General features: G+C 43.0%; 1 long non-coding RNA gene across 12 annotated transcripts in view; it reads right to left on the bottom strand.

The window, feature by feature from the left end:
* Positions 1 to 2,142: 2,142 nt before the first annotated feature.
* Positions 2,143 to 10,619, bottom strand: part of LOC137312934 (uncharacterized) — a 146,850-nt gene continuing 138,373 nt past the window's right edge. For 10 of the 12 annotated variants that reach the window (XR_010960919.1, XR_010960918.1, XR_010960913.1 and 7 more), the window contains 2 exons: positions 5,045 to 6,531; positions 2,143 to 3,279 (listed from right to left, as the gene is read on the bottom strand). This is a non-coding gene — a long non-coding RNA (uncharacterized lncRNA). Of the gene's footprint in view, positions 3,280 to 5,044; positions 8,102 to 10,619 lie in introns of all 12 variants that reach the window. The other 2 variants (XR_010960912.1, XR_010960917.1) reach the window with 2 other exon arrangements.

The following is a 10,619-nucleotide window of genomic DNA, read 5'->3' as shown; positions in this document are numbered from 1 at the left end:
TATGAAGCGGTTATTAATATACCAGACAATAGACCACGAATCGTTACCAGATGAAAAGGAGAAATTGGAAAAGGGAAATTGCTGGTTTAACAGTAGAAGTGTTTTCTCCCCTACCATAGCAACACCTGCTGATCAGAGTAATAATGAATCTTTAACGTTCATTGTATTAAGAGTATTGGGACCTGTCTAGGAGATATAGACAAATCAAGAACATATTAGGTTCCAAATGAAAAGTTATATGAATCCAGGACAAAGGGCGAGAAACATTTGTCCGAGTGCTGCAAGTTGAATAATTAAATACAATAGTTCGAAATACGGTTATACTCTGAATCATTTATGGGGCAAACAGTCCGTATTTCAGAAGCAGAGAATAGTGACTCAGAGGAAAAAAGCGTTTGTTCTTCTGGAAGCTCCAGTGATAGATCTCTGCCCATATCTTCTTCTCGTTTCCGGGATCAGAAAATAAATGAGCGCACAGAATCAGTTGTGGTAATCCATGGGGTTAAGCATAGGAAGAGTGTAAGCACATTAACAGTAATGAATAACATAATGGCACTAATGAGTGACAAGTCCCAGAGGACCAGGAGGTTCCCATCCCCGGGACTTAAAGGAAGTAATTGAGAATATTGCAGATGCCTTAAATATAATCTTGCAAAGTTCTCTCGATTCAGGAACCGTTTCTTCAGATTGGAAAATTGCACATTGCACTCCGCTGTTTAAGAAAGGTGAGCGAGGGAAACCTGGGAATGATAGACCAGTTAGCCTAACATCTGTTGTCAGGAAATGACTAGATACTCTAATTAAGGATGGAGCTACTAAATATCTTTAAAATTTCCAGCTGATCCGAGAGAGACTGCAGAGAATTGTAAAGGATATGTCATGCCTGACGAACCTGATTGAATTTTTGAAAATGTGACTAAAGTGTTGAACAGGGGAATGTCGATGGATGGTGTTTATATAGTCTTCGAGAAGGCATTCGATAAAGTCCCTCATAAGAGATTGTTGGCTAAAGTTAAAGCCCATGGAATTGAGGGCAAATTATTGACCTTGTTAGGGAATTGGCTGAGCGGCAGGAGACAGCGAGTAGGGATAACGGATAGTTTATCAAACTGGCAGGATGTGAGGAGTGGTTTCCCGCGGGGACCTTTGTTGGGACCTCAACTGCTCACTGTATTTATTAACGAATTAGATGACGGGATAGAGAGCCACATATCCAAGTTTGCTGATGACACAAAGCATTGTAAGCAACGTAAATGGAAGTATCAAGTAATAAAGATATTAGTAGATTAAATGAATGTGCAAAACTGTTGCAAATTGGTTTCAATGTAAGCAAACGTCAGGTCATCCACTTTGGAACAAAACAGGATAGATCAGAATATTTTATAAATGATAAAAAGCTCGAAACAGTGGAGGTCCAAATATACTTCGGGATCCATGTACATCGATCATTAAAATGTCATGGTCAGGTACAGAAAATAATCGATTAGGCGAATGAAATGCTGGCCTTTATATCTAGAGGACCAGAATACAAGGGGGTAGAAGTTATACTGCAGCTATACAAAGGCTTGGTTAGACCACACCTGGAGTTCTGTCTTCAGTCCTGGACACTGCACCTTAGGATGGATATATTGACGTTGGAGGAAGTGCAGTGTAGATTTAAAAAATGATAGCTGGACTACAAGGGTTAAATTTCGAGGAGAGATTACACAAACTGGAGTTGTATTCCCTGGAATTTAAAAGATTAAGTGGTGATTTGATCGTAGATTTCAAGACATCATGGGGAACTGATAGGTTAGATAGAGAGAACCTATTTCTGATGGTTGTTGAGTCTGGGAAGAGGGGACACAGCCTAAAAATAGAGAAAGAACTTTCAGGAGTGAAGTTCAGAAGCATTTCTACTCGCAAAGGGTGATCGAAGTTTGGAACTCTCTTCCACAAACTGCAGTTGATGCGAGCTCTGTTGTTCATTTTAAATCTGAGATTGGTAGATTTTTGTGAACCAAAGGTATTAAGGGATATTGGGCTGAGGGGGCTATTTGGATTTAGGTCACAGATCAGCCACGATCTCATTGAATGGCCATGATGTGGAGATGCCTGTGATGGACTGGGGTTGACAATTGTAAACAATTTTACAACAACAAGTTATAGTCCAACAATTTTATTTGAAATTCACAAGCTTTCGGAGGCTTCCTCCTTCCTCAGGTGAATGTTGTGGAAATGAAATCCTCGAACCCTTCGCATTTATAAATCACAGAACAATACCTGGTGATTACAGACAGTCTTTCCAACTGCCCGTTGCAAAGGCAATCACAGTGTGCAGACAGAGAGGTGTTATCTACAAGGCCACCGAATATACAAACAATCAAAAAAAAACAGAGAGAGAGATGCAGAAACATAGAGACTTCCGGAAGGAAGAGAAAGACAGCAAATGTCCCGTTACATTTAAAACAGATAACATTTGTTCCCTGATGGGGGTCCGTGTAGCGTGACATGAACCCAAGATCCCGGTTGAGGCCGTCCTCATGGGTGCGGAACTTGGCGATCAATTTCTGCTCGAAGATTTTGCGTTGTCGTGTGTCTCGAAGGCCGCCTTTGAGGTTACCCGAAGGTCGGTGGCTGAATGTCCTTGACTGCTGAAGTGTTCCCCGACTTTGAATGGCGGAAGAGGCTCGAAGGTCTAATTGGCCCACTTCTGTCCCGATGTTTCTATTGGCACTTTAACCAACTGCACCACGCAGCGAAATGACGCTTTCAATCTCGTTGAGCTGCAGTCTGTGATTCTCCACCTGTTGTTTCTGAATGAATGAATTCGTCAGTTTGTATTTCTTTGTTTGTGAGCGGGAGAATTTTCGAAATGTTTTGAAGATTTCCCAGTAAATCATTCACACAGAGTTCTCCCGAACTTTGTACGAGTGCATTAATGTGAGGATCACATACATCGTTCCCCAAACTCGTCCGCTAAAGTTTTAAACGCGACTGTGTTTATTGTGAGGCGGTTCGATTTATCCAGACACACATCTGGTATAAAGGTAACTGTGACCCCGACGTGATTTTAACTTGCAGCCTCCAGATCTGAATGTGCTACCTTATTGCCTCGAGGTCGTTGATGGTCAGTTCGCCCTTCTTGGCTATGGAGATATTTGAGGCACCGTTTCATAAATACTAGCTTTGTGATATATAAAGACTTTCAAATCTCCACCAGCTCCTGCAGGGTGTGATCCAGCCTTGGGAAGTAGAATTCCTTCTCAGCGCCCATATCGTGCTCGTTTCAGCCGCCTTCTGTAGTGAATAGGAGTAAAAGAATGCAATGGAGAAAATAACGAGACGAAAGACACAAAAATCTCCATCTGGTTTCCAACCCAGGGTATTAAAAAAAACAGACGAGGGCATTGCAGATGCTTTAATCATGAACTTCTACATCTCTCTTGATTCAGGAAGTTTCGTCTTGGATTGGAAAATTGCCAATGTCACTCCATTATTTCGGAATGGTGAGAGAGATAAACTAGGAAATTATATTCTATTTGTCTACCACCTGATTTGGGGAAGTTAATTTAATCTGTTAATAGAGACAGAGTGACTGAACATTTGGACGAACATGAACTGATCAGAGACAGCAAGCATGACTTTTTAAAGGGTATTTCATGTTTAACGAATCGAGTTGAATCGTTTGAGTATGTAACCAACGTGGTAAATAAGGGAGTGTCTGTTGATGTTATTTATATGGCATTCCAGAAGGCATTCGTTAGAGTTCCTCAAAAGAGACTGTTAACAAAAATGAGAGTGCATGTAATTGGAAGGAAACTATTGACAGGGATAGCGAATTGGTTAAGATGTAGATGATATAGAGTAAGGATAATGAGTGTGCTTCAATTGGCAGGATGTGACTAGAGGTGGCACCCACAGATTTGAGAGGGGGCCGCAGCTTTTCACTATATTTATAAATAACTTGGATGAAGGAATGGAGAGCTGGACATCCAAGTTTGCTGACGATGCCAAGTCAGGAGGTACAGTAAATAGTGTAGATACGAGCAGAAATGTGCAAAAGGATATTGGTCGATAATTACGTGGAAAAAAACTGTTTTGGATGGAGTTCAACGTGGAGAAGTATGAGGTCATCCACTTCGGAACTAAGATTGATAGATCGGAATATTTTCTAAATGGCGAGAAGCTAGGAACTGTGGATGAGCAGAGGGAATTGGGGGTCCGAGTACAGAAATCATTAAAACCTGGTAGACAGGTACAAAAGATAATAAAAAAGACTAATGGAATGTTGGCCTCTTTCTCAAGGGGTTAAAAGATAAAGGGGTGTAAGTGATGTTAAAGTTATATAAAACTCTGGATAGACCAGATCTCGAGTACTGTGTTCAGTTCTGGACACCGCAAATCAGGAAGGACATATTGACCTTCGAAGGGGTGCAGAGCAGTTTCACCAAAATATTACTGGGGCCAATAGGGTTAAATTTTGAGGACAGAATCCACATACGATGCTTGCATTCCCTTAAATATTGTGGTGTTTAAGATGATTAAAGGAGTTGATCGTGTAGATAGAGAGAAAATATTTCCTCTGGTGGGAGAGTCAAGAACAAGGGGGCATAACCTTTAAATTCGAGCCAGGCAGTTCAGGGTTCATGTCAAGAAATAGTTCTTCACACAGAGAGGACTAGAAATCTGAAACACTCTGCCCCAAAAAGCTGTTGAGGCTGGGCCAATTGAAAATTTCACGACTGAGATTGAGAGATTTTTGTTTGGCAAGCCTACGACGGGTTCGGGAACCAAGGTTGTAGATTGAGTTAAGACACAGGCCAGCCATGATCCAATAAAATGATGGAACAGGCTCGAGGGGCTGAATCACCTACTTCTGCTCCTACATTGCTATAAACCTTAAAGTTAGGGTTTGCGTTAGGGTGACCCTAACCCATTCACACACACCCATTCTTCAATATAAATCTCACACTCATTCATACCCATACTTCATTTTTAAACGTCATACTCAAATGTATACTCCGATATTTTATAAAGCAAAAGCGCAGTCATATCCACATACCCAGTTTAAAACTTCCGCTGGTCCTGTTTGGAGCTCTCACGAAAGTCTGCACACTGAACGGTTGACTGTTTTCCAGACGCTGTCCGCATTGCTTTGTTTTGGATTTGCTGCCTTCTGCTGACGGCAGGCGATTAATTCGAGCGCGATATCGCCCCGAGCGGCGAAAGCTGCTTCTGACGGATGTCTCCGTCTCCAGGAGCTGGACGGGATTGGAAAGCTCTTGTGTCACACGAAGTGCCTGAAGAGCCCATATAAACTTGAAGGTCATCAGTGCGCTGACTACAGCCTGAGGTTCAATAATAGCGTGTCTGGCATCAACTTAAAGGCGCTGTGTTGGAAATAGGTTGGGGGTCACAGTTTGTTTTTGGAGGAAACTGAACAGAAATCATTCAAGATGGCAGATTTTCTTTGCTGCATCATAATAAACAATATCTTGCTATAAATTTGTCTCATTAGTTCCCCAGTGTCAGAAGGAGAATTCTCTGATCTCCTCATTTATTTCGTATAAGAAACAAACACAAGCAGGCGTCTTAAATTAGAATCAACTCACACATTGACACAGATAAACAGAGCGAGAGACACTGGCAGTATCGGGAAACCTGCGGGAAATAGGCAAGAGAAGCGATGAGGATACTCCTCAAACCAACCTTCTCTGCTGTGCGGTAGCTGATCGATCTCGGTGATTTGGCGCCGTGGTTTAGCTGGTCAAAGCACTTGTTTAATAAATAGGACATCCTGGGTTCGCTTTATCGCGGGGCCTTTCTATTACCTCAGTGATATTTATTCATTGTGAGTTTAAGGAAAAAATATCCGAGGGCGCGATTTGTAATAGTTCGGGAGCCAACAAGGTAAGGATTCTGGAATTACTGTGTGTAAGCGCCCCTTCATTGTTCAACAGGCATCTCATAGAATGTGTCCAGAACACATTTCACCGATACTGCTCTGAAGGGCTGATTTTACAAACTTCCTTCCTTACAACCAGCAACCCATCTCCTACTCAAGGGTGCGAAGCGAAACTGGTTTCAAAGTCGTTTTCGATGTTCAGCTTTTATCCGCAACGTGCAATTGGTAGAAACTCTTTCACAACACATCTTAGTATCAATGAGAATGTCAGGCACAGGACGTTAGGGATGGAACCGCCTCTTACAATAAATACAAAGTATAATCGATTACAAAGTGAAAAAGCCAATCCAATCTCTCAGTCTCTCTCTATGAGTGGACATAAACCAGCAGAAGATGACAGAACAGTTTAGTTTGTTTCATTTTCCTTCTGGTGAGTACAGTTGAAGAGAATGATCGCTGTGTTCTGCTGGACAAATAACAGGAATGAGCAGTGTATCTGGTTCCGACGGTACCCAGTGAACCATCCACGTGCATATCTGATATTTACACTGATAGCTTCCTCCCGCACTAATTACAGGAAACTTTTGTCTCACGGTTCAACCACACTTCAGAAGTCCAGAAACACAAAGAATGGTAAACGCCTCCTGATGATGTCAAATAGAGATGAAAGAAGTTTGCAGGTTTAGAGAATCATAGAATGATACTTTCTGACAGAACAGAACGAGGCCCTTCGTCCCGTCGGGCCCGTGCCGGTTCTTTGAAAGAACTGTCCAATTCAATCCCACTTCCCAGCTTTTTCCACATTGTCCTGCAAATTTGTCCTGTTCAAGTACATGTCCAATTGCCTTTTGAAAGGTCCTATCGAGCCTGATAGGCACTTTCAGGTAATGCGTTCCAGATCTTCATAACCCTCCGTGTGAAAAAATCTCTTCATTTCCCCTCTCGTTCGTTGGCCAATTATTTTAAATCTATTACCTCTGGTTACCGACCCACTTGCCAAAGTGAACACTTTCTCCCTACTTGCTCTATCAAAACCCCTCATTATTTTGAATACCTCCATAGGTATCCCATAACCTTCTCTGCTCTAATGAGAACAATCCTAGCTTCTCCAATCTCTCCACATAACTGAAGTCCAACTTCGCTGGTATCATCCTGGAAAACCTCGACTGTGCCCTCTCCAAGACCTTGACATCCTTCCTAATGAGTGGTGTCCAGAATTGTACGCAATACTCCAGCTGAGGCCTAACCGGTGTATAATAAATGTTTCGCAAAACTTTATTGCATTCATACTCTATGCCTCCATTCATAAAGCCCAGGATCCCATATGTTTTTTACAGCCTTCTCAACTTGTCTTGCCACCTTCAAAGATGTGTGCACATGTCCCCCCAGATCTTTCTGTTCCTGCTCGCCCTTTAAAATTGTACGATTTCATTTATATTGCCTCTCCTCATTCTTCCAGCAAATGTATCACTGCACTTCTCTGCGTTAAATTACATCTGCCATGGGTCTACCCATTTTACTAGTCTCTCTGTGTCCTCCTGAAGACTGTTACTATTCGCCACATTGTTTACCACGTTTCTGAGTTTCGTGTCTGCTGAAAACTTTAAATTATATACTGTTTACCTAAGTTCAGGTCATTTATATGCACCAGTCCTAGATCATACTGTGTCACTGTCTGTTTAATCGTGGTGTCCTGTCGTTCCGGATCATTCTGTATCTGTTGAGAATGGGTCTGCCGTCAGTGCCGGATCATTCTGTGTCTATGTCTGTTTAAAATGGGTCTGCCGTCAGTGCCGGATCATTCTGTGTCTATGTCTGTTTAAATGGGATGTGCACTCAATCCCGCATCATTCTGTGTCGATGTCTATTTAAAAGGAGTGTGCAGTCAATACCGGATCATTTTGTGTCGATGTCTTTTACAAAGGTGCGTTCTCAGTCCCAGATCATTTTATGTTTGTATCCATTTGAAAGGGATGTGCAGTCAGTCCCGAATCATTCTGTGCCTGTTTAACGGTGGAAGAGCGATCAGGCTGGAAAATACTCTAGGGCACAGGGAGCAAGCAGGAGCGAGGGGTTAGATACAGGCTTCATGTGGGGAGAATACTTTAGTTGGAGTTGATGGGTTAAATGCTCTGCTCGTCTACCTGGCACATCCTGTCAGCGGAACTCACATGTTAAGCCTTTAAGTTGGGTCCAATTTCACAATCTTGTGATCTGAAAGATCAAGAACTGACAGCTTAGTCCACCTGTCAACTGATCAGCAGTCATACAGGACGGAAGCAACTTTTCCCAGGATATTTTCAGAGACCGGTCAGTCCCCGTGTGTGTGATGATAAAATGCAGCAAACTCTTTGCCAAAACTGATGAAATCGCTGCTCTCGGTCCTTGGAGTCCTGGTGTTGAATTAGTCCATCACTGCTTGAAGTGGGCTCGGTGGAAGAGAGATCAATTTAAGTGTTATATTAAAGGGCACGAGGAGGGAACAGAGCTCCTGTGGAAGCAATAGTGGGGGTGGAGTTAACCATTAAATGTCCAGCTTTTGCACCTGGCACAATCTGTCAGATGAGCTCATGTTTCAAACCCTGAAGTTGGGCCAAAAACACAACCTTGTGATCTGAAAGATAGAGAACTGCCAACTGAGGCAAGCTGCCAACTGATCCAACGTCACACGGAAGGGAAAGTCCTGTTCCCAGGATATTTTCAGAAAGTCACTCCCCTTTTATGTGATTATAAATACAGCAAACTCTCTAAGTCCAGATACAAAATTTGTGATCTCCAGCCGTCTGATCCTGACTCTGAGGTACTCAGCGGAAGATGGCGAAAGTTCTAATTTTGGTATTTGTATTCCTGGTGCTGACTCAGTCCATCACTGCTCGAATGCGGTTCGGTGGAGGTGTTGGAGGTGGCGGAATATCATTCTTTGCAAGAAGTAAGTTTCTTTGATCTCTCAACACCAATTTTTGTTTAAACTATTTTATTCTCAGACTGAAGCTCACGGTTCGATTGCTTAAATGAACATTATTGTAATATTGTAAGAATGAATGAAGAATATTAATCTGAACCAGTTCCACAGGAAAATCGTCCGATTGTTTATCGGTACCTGAGCGGGGAGTGGGAATGGTGGGTGTTGTGTGAGGATCCAAACAGACCAAGAATTAAAGCACAAATTACTGGCCAGTGCCGAGTTACCGGATCTCAGCCGGAGAATTGACCTGTTTGGGAAAGTCTGAAATTGGCTTCAGTACCCAGGTACTGTGGAGGGGGAAACTCACAGTTCCTGCTCCCGATCGGTGTTACCTGCTGTAAAATGTGAGTGTGCGGACGGTAGCTCCTTCAGTCCCTTTCCCCCACACTCGCTGCTCAGACCCACAGACAAAGAATAGTGAATTGGGATCGATACTGGAGGCGTCTGAGGAACCGATCCCCAGAGATGAGTCAGATTTTCATAACATAAGGGGAGGGGATTGGATCAAAAGGGTTTCAAAATAGGTTTCTGAATTCGAATAATTCTGCAGCCTTCATAGAGATCAGGATATGAGGACACTAAATAAGTGGAGGAGTCAAGCGGTGAAACTATCAATTTTCAGGAGCCGGGTGTCAGTTTACCTCAGTTGGGAGTTGAGTGAACAAGTTAAGGGTTGATGTCCCACTCCGGTACATACAGCCCAGCACTGGGGGAGTGCAGCAATGTTGGAGGTGTCATCTTTTGAATGAATCGTTAAACGGAGACCTTGTCTACCTGTTCATGGGGCAGGAAACACTTGGTCGCATTATTTGAAGAGCTGGGAGTTCTCCTGGTATCTTGGACCAACATCACTCTCTCAACTAACATCACCAGAAACTCCCCACACTGTCAAATCTCATTTGCTGTTTGTGGGACTTTGCTTTGAGCAATTTGGTTACAAAACAGTGTCGGTACTTCAGAAATAATCCTTTGTCTGTGAAACTCTTCGGGCCCTTCTGTTAACGGGAAAGGCTCCATATAAATGTGAGATCATTCTTTTCTTTGTCTCTAGTCTCAGAAAGCGCGAACGGTGGGCTCCATTCTGTGCAAAAACTATTGGGCTGCCCTTGAGAACAAAGAGTCAGTCTCTACCGGTTGGGGAGGGGTCAGGGTGAGGTTTAATGAAGTACAAATGAGCTGAGGTTCATGTGTGGTCCAGAGTCAGTCCCAGTAACACGGACAGACTCAGCTTCATGTTTTCTCATTGTTCTCCCTCCCTCTATGTCCAGAACGGTCAATTAATTAAACTCTTCATTTTGGATTTTAGATGGCAACGATATATGCCGCCCTCTTGTAGGAATGTGTCGTTTCGGATCCTGTCACACAAACGAGGAGACTCTGCCGAAATTCTGCGGCGATGGGTTACAATGTTGTAGACCGAAAGAGTGAAAGATCCAGTGATGGATTCTCACAAGCCCGAGCTCTCCAAGTTCTCACTGATTGAAACCTTCGTTCACGGGGAGCAGGCTCTGTTTGATTGTGTAAATCCCACAACCCCTGACCCTGTATTACTGCTGTCTGAATAATGGGCTGTACTCAGAAATAAATCTCACTGCATTGATCACAGCTTCATATCCGTGTCTTGTTTCTCTTTTGGATCATTGTGTCCGAGGTGTTCAGGGGTCTTATGAGGCTGCGGGAAGATGTGGGAATTGTAGGTAATGGGAAGAGGAGACCACAGCAGGGAATCTCTGAAAGTGCCTAATCACACATTCAGAAAGTTACTGA

This window comes from Heptranchias perlo, unplaced genomic scaffold (genome assembly GCF_035084215.1).
Source record: "Heptranchias perlo isolate sHepPer1 unplaced genomic scaffold, sHepPer1.hap1 HAP1_SCAFFOLD_44, whole genome shotgun sequence".
Classification (NCBI taxonomy): Eukaryota; Metazoa; Chordata; class Chondrichthyes; order Hexanchiformes; family Hexanchidae; genus Heptranchias; species Heptranchias perlo.
The sequence above is the reverse complement of the archived record's forward strand: the minus strand, read 5'-3'. Positions and strand labels throughout refer to the sequence as shown.